Consider the following 5801-nt stretch of genomic DNA (forward strand, 5'->3'; position numbering starts at 1 on the left):
AGTTCTCAGCCTTATAACCAGTCGATACGTTTAAGGACCTAGAATGGGAAAATAAAGTTGTGTGTATAAACATCAATGGATATAAGTAATGTAATATTATAGAATAACCAATATATGATTTGATATTGTACAAATCTGATCCCTTCGCTAAAATTCGAGAAGCTTTGTTCAATTTAAGACGCTCTGGGAACCAATTATAAAACTTTAGTGACTCCAAAGTAGGGGATCACTGACTAAACTCTTAAAAAGGATCAGGATGGACTGTAAACCAGGACTGTTTAGGGTCTGATGGAGCCCACTATTCCTATAACTCCATCTGCCCTATCTACTACAACCACTATCATGGGACATTACCGTGTTACCCCTCTATAGTATTAATCCCTGGCTCGCTGCAGCGGGACGCCGGAGTAGTCAGCTCAGACTGGAGCGAGGATTTCACAACAGTTTTTACAGCTATAAAAACTTACAGATTCCCAAGAGGCCTGTCGGGACAGAAGCTCGTCCCGTGTTGCTCAGTTTGGGGCGTGAGTGCTGCATAAAGTATGTGATTCGTATGTTAATTGTTGTATGACGTTGTGCAATTCTATATTATGTTTTATTATTGTTTTAACCCTTTCTTAGACTGCAACAATTGATTTCTTAAATTTTTTTGTTTAGCTATGACTGCTATTATTATATCAACACTGGATCGATAATATCAAATTACTTGCCAAATATTCACTTTTTATTGTCTGTTTGAAATATGCATGTGTATTCATGTGTAGACTGCTTCTTCCTTATCACCACATTATGTGTCATTTGTTTAAAACTACTGCATTCAAAACAATTGTGTAGCTTTTAAAGAATGTACCAATATCTGTGAAGTTACCTTTTCCAATACATTTTGTATTTTGTGAGTTCTTGTTGTTCTTCTTGTGATCTCGAGGTGCCAAATCAAAGATGGACAAAAAAAATAGAGTCTAGTGTTTTTGATGTATTCAGTTTGACATTGTATGTTTGCACATGTAGTGGCCTTCATTGCATGTATGAGGTAATGCTATATGGACAATTATACCCCAGTAAGCCAGTTTGCACTCTTCATGTGTCCTTGGGCAAGACACTCCACCCGCGAGTGAAGAGTCTTGCTCAAAGAAAACAGACTTGAGGCTAAGACGTGCATTCATTATCTCTTTGAATTTCAAACACTATGCACATCCGGTGTGACCCTGGCTGGGCAAAAGGAGCCAAACGCCAGGCCTACATGTGTTTAAGAGATATTAATTGTAGTCATAATGGGAAACCGGTTGACAATAGACTAAACGTATCAATGCTGTAGTGCGTCACAGCGTTTTTGTCCTTCTCCGTGCTGTTCTTTTGGATGTTGTTGAAAGCGGGCGCAGGCTTCGTGCCTGGACCTGCCCAGGCGGTTGTGGGATTCCTGGCTGGGACGGGGCCCTCTGAACCATGTCAGAGGTGCTACGAGTTAATGGCAGTGAAATACTTGTCAAGGTTAAGAGCAATGACAGAGTTTTCGCGCTCTTTGTCACAAGTATTAATGGTTTATCCGAGTAGGGAAGCCGCGTCCCATCCAATAAGCAGATGTAAGAACACAACTGACGTCATCCATGTTGCTTATTTGTTTTTGTGTGTGTGGGTGACTAGGTGCTTTGTTTATGCTGTCTCAAAAGAACTTTCCCTCAAGGAAGTTTGTTCAGAAAAGTTAAACAAGATACAGTTGATCTCGATTAGCACATGTGGAGAGGATATTTACACTTTGTTCACAAACTATTGACATAGATGCAGTGAGGACGGCTTTAAAAATGTCACGTCAATCACACTACAAAACCATTCGCTCACACCCGTGGGCGGCCAACTCCAGGGTTTTATTTGGCTTAGACAAAGGCTTTTGCTCCCATGCAAATAGAAACGGTTTGACTTACAACTTTGTACCTGCAGGTGTCTTGTGACTTTGCTGACAGACGAGATTAGAGACTGAGTAAGTGTTTCTCAGTAACAAAATAACCTTTTTTCATGAATGTCAAAATGCTCCATCAAGGCTAAAAGATTATCTGCAGAAACGAAAATGTCTTTGGACAAATGAAGCGTGCCATGGTTTATATGTTACTGTGCTTTCTGGTCACTGTGTGGTTGCCAATAGTTTGTCCACGTGATCCCACACAAGTCACTCGAACACAATTACAGACAAGGTGGGTGACGTGCCTTGCTTCAAAGACACAACAGCTGTGCAGGAATCAAGCCACGAACCTTCTGGGATAATGGAAGAACGCACCTCCAATATGTATACCATTAGTGGGTGATCTGTTACTCTTTATTCACTCAACGTCTTCATTTCCAAGAGTTGTTTTACTGTAACATACAACTTTTTTTTCACTCATCAGGCTCTCACATTGCAGTAAGAAGGTCCTGGGTTCGCCTCCTGTGTGTGTGGAGTCTGTGTCTTCTCTCATGGTTGGTTTCCTGACTACCCGATACCACTAAAAACATGTACAATAGATTACTATATCGACTTATCCTCCAATAAATCACACAAAAACATTTTATTTTAGGCTCAGTATGTATATAGTTAGTACATTCATTTTCCTTTTAATTTTTTTTTTTATCCTTTTTTTTTTGTTAATACGCCAATTAAGTTGGGTAATGCCGAACTGGAGAAATTATGCTTGGTTCAGGTGGGGTTTAAGAGGTTAAGTAAATTAGGGTTTGAGTTGAATTTGAATTGCAACTCACATATAGGCTGTTACTATGTACTTCTAGAACAAGGGATTACTGAGATTTCCATTGCAAATGAGTTTCAGTGGCATCAAGTCTACAATAACATCTTTTATCCTGATATTTTCTTGCTACAATATATCAAAATATAAATTTGTTTGACTAGAAGCCACCCACCACCACCTGCAGGAGGTGCCAAGAGGAAGAAAATGGATGGAGTGACAAGAAGGAGTAGAAATACGTTTGTATCTACAGTAATTATTGTGTTTTCATCTTTGGAAATGTCAGACCACAATTTGAAGCTTTAAACGATTATACTTTTCCCTGGTGAACAAAATTAATTCTGTCAACAAGGCCTTTCATCACCTTTGAAAAATCAGAACCCATGACACACCTTTTCTCAATCACGTCTTTTATTTGTAAGGCACCAGAGAAGCTTCCTTACTGCTAAAAGGTTGATCCATTCTCAATAGAGTACACAGTTGGTCGTTTACATCTTTCTGTCCCACGTATTTGAGAAGGAGACAGTATTTTTCTGCACAAAAAAGATTGAACATATACAAACCTAAAAAATAAACATGCTAAGTGACAGAGAAAGTGGAAAGAAAACAGCCAAAAACGGACATGGTTTTTTACAACATTGTGCCTTTGTTAAATGTTTAGGCTGCAAACACACAACACCATCCATTGTACACACACGTTAAAAAGCAGCTTTGAAACATACAAAAATGCTTTAAAAATATGTATATTGATAAATTCATATGGATACAAATTGGCCCTCGACAGCAATAAAACACCATTCGTTTCTGGCAAAAAAAAAAGGGGGGGGGGGTTGGGGTTTGGGACTAACAGGGAGGGGCCAGGGCCAAAAAGCATAAGTGCCTTTTCCAAAACGATGACTATAAAAATTTGGGATGTGCTCAGAAGCAGGGGTGGTCAAAAAATAAAAATAAAAAAGAGGATAACTCACTTTGAAAGGAAAAAAAAGGAGTGAGTTGACTTCAAAGCACTGCTGCCCTCTGCTGTCAGAAATGTAGACGTACAATTTAAGACACTGCATTGACACACACATTATGGAAATGGAAAGGAAATAACGGCTTCACCTAACTTCTGGTCATTTCAAGAGTTTTCATTTAATAATTATCAGAAATTTGGAATTCAATTTAGATAATGTTGAGGTGCAGAAGTTTTTTCGAACAAGTTGAGAATAACATTTTAGCATAAAGAGGGATGGTTCTCAATTACAAGTGAACCCCCTATCCCACTGGATCGGTGTACTCGTCCTGATCACTGGTGCTGACGAAGCTTCCTGGAAACGCCTCAAACACTTAAAGCTGCGTTATGCAACTTTCATGCAGGAAAAAAAAGTTGATATTTGTGCCCATTTGACCTTGTAGTGACGCAGCGGCTGTATGAGTGGTCAGCATGGCACCTTAACCTTTTCTAAAACGCTCCAGGATCAATTGTTTTGTAGGTTTTCTAGTGAGAGGGTCCACCTGCAGTGAAAACCTTCCAAACAGTTGATCCTGGAGCGTTCCTACAGACCACTGTGATGGAAAGTAAAGGCGCCGTGCTGACCACTCATACAGCCACTGGTCAAATACACACAAATATCAACTTTTTTTTCCAGCATAAAACGTTGCATAATGCAGCTTTAAACCACCACGTACAGATGATAGCTTAGGAGCCTCTGTCCACAATGGAAAACTCCAGTACGGCTGAAAGCTTACACAAACCGTGCTATTTAATAATCATTTTTGACTCCTTTCTAACAACAACAACAATGCAGCCTTAAGGGAAGTATTAAAACTATTTTGGGGTAATGCTTTCCGTTTTAATTAAGAGGATTCAATTGCGTAACTAAAATGCTTGATACAGTGTCGGTAAACGTCTACAGAGGTATACAGTGCTCATAAAGTTCTGGTCATTTAACAGTAGACCAGTTTAGGATAAAAAGGAGCGGGAGGGCGGGAGTGAAGGGAAATTACAAAAAGGTGCTTAATCTGATCAACAATTGGCAATGCTTTTCATCCATGTCCATTATTACCTTTTTTATAAGCAGTGTCTTCTATGTGACACTTAAAATACCAGATTTCAACATGTTTATCAAATACCCCAATACTTGACAATGACAAGATAATAGTTTAGGTTCACTTTCATGATTTTCAATCTCGGATGGAGGGCATGGGCCGATATAAATCTACAGGAGTGGCTCAGGTTTTGAAAGAAGCCTCAAAATAGGGAGAAAGGTCACTTCTGCAAACCATATTCTCAGCTGTTGTGCCTGGATAGTATAATGTCTGCCACTTTTTATACTACTTTTTACCGTAATTAATTTGTATTCACAAGAAGGATGTGAAACTTTGGGCTCATCAGGTCAAAACAGGAAGTAATGTTTAAAGAGCATACCTAAAGCCATAGATTTCTCAGCAGCCCTCCATCAGTTTAGAACGTGAACGCAACCCATTATACGTCAGACTGTATTGGACATATTCATGGACGCAACACTAAATTTAAATCAATTTACGCTTTTTAATAATACTTAGCAATATCGGGGAGTAGTCTAATAAAAAGGGGTAGGTAGATTTCCGAAGAATGTACATTAAGACAGTAATGTTTGTCGTCTGTTCAGAGGGACTGCTTTTACTTCGCCTGGACTTATACTAAAATGCACTATTTAAAGTCTAAAAGCTTGAACTGAGCCTAAAACAATGACATACTATAAAACACTCAACGCTCATCTTTTGTATTCAGTCCTCTCCACCCTGTCGTTACGATAATCCGCCTCACGGGAGGTCTTTTGGTCTGGCTTGAACTCAGTTACCCAGCATGCCTCTCTCTTGCTCCAGACTGGGGATGTCAGGATTTAAACGGTTTACAGTTAATCATTATTATAGATGTCACGAAACACTGTAATCGTCAAAATATGGATAATTGCGAGGTAAGAGTTTGAGAAGAAACAGTAGATTAAATTTAAAAGGTAGACTCTGCTTCCAAAAAGGCTTTGTACTTGAATCACGTAGCAAAGTTAGAAAAAAAGAATCCAACTTTTTCGCAAAAAGTACCACTTAAGAGATTATTTAGCTTTTACA

Source organism: Gobius niger (genome assembly GCF_951799975.1).
Source record: "Gobius niger genome assembly, chromosome: 16".
Lineage (NCBI taxonomy): Eukaryota > Metazoa > Chordata > Actinopteri > Gobiiformes > Gobiidae > Gobius > Gobius niger.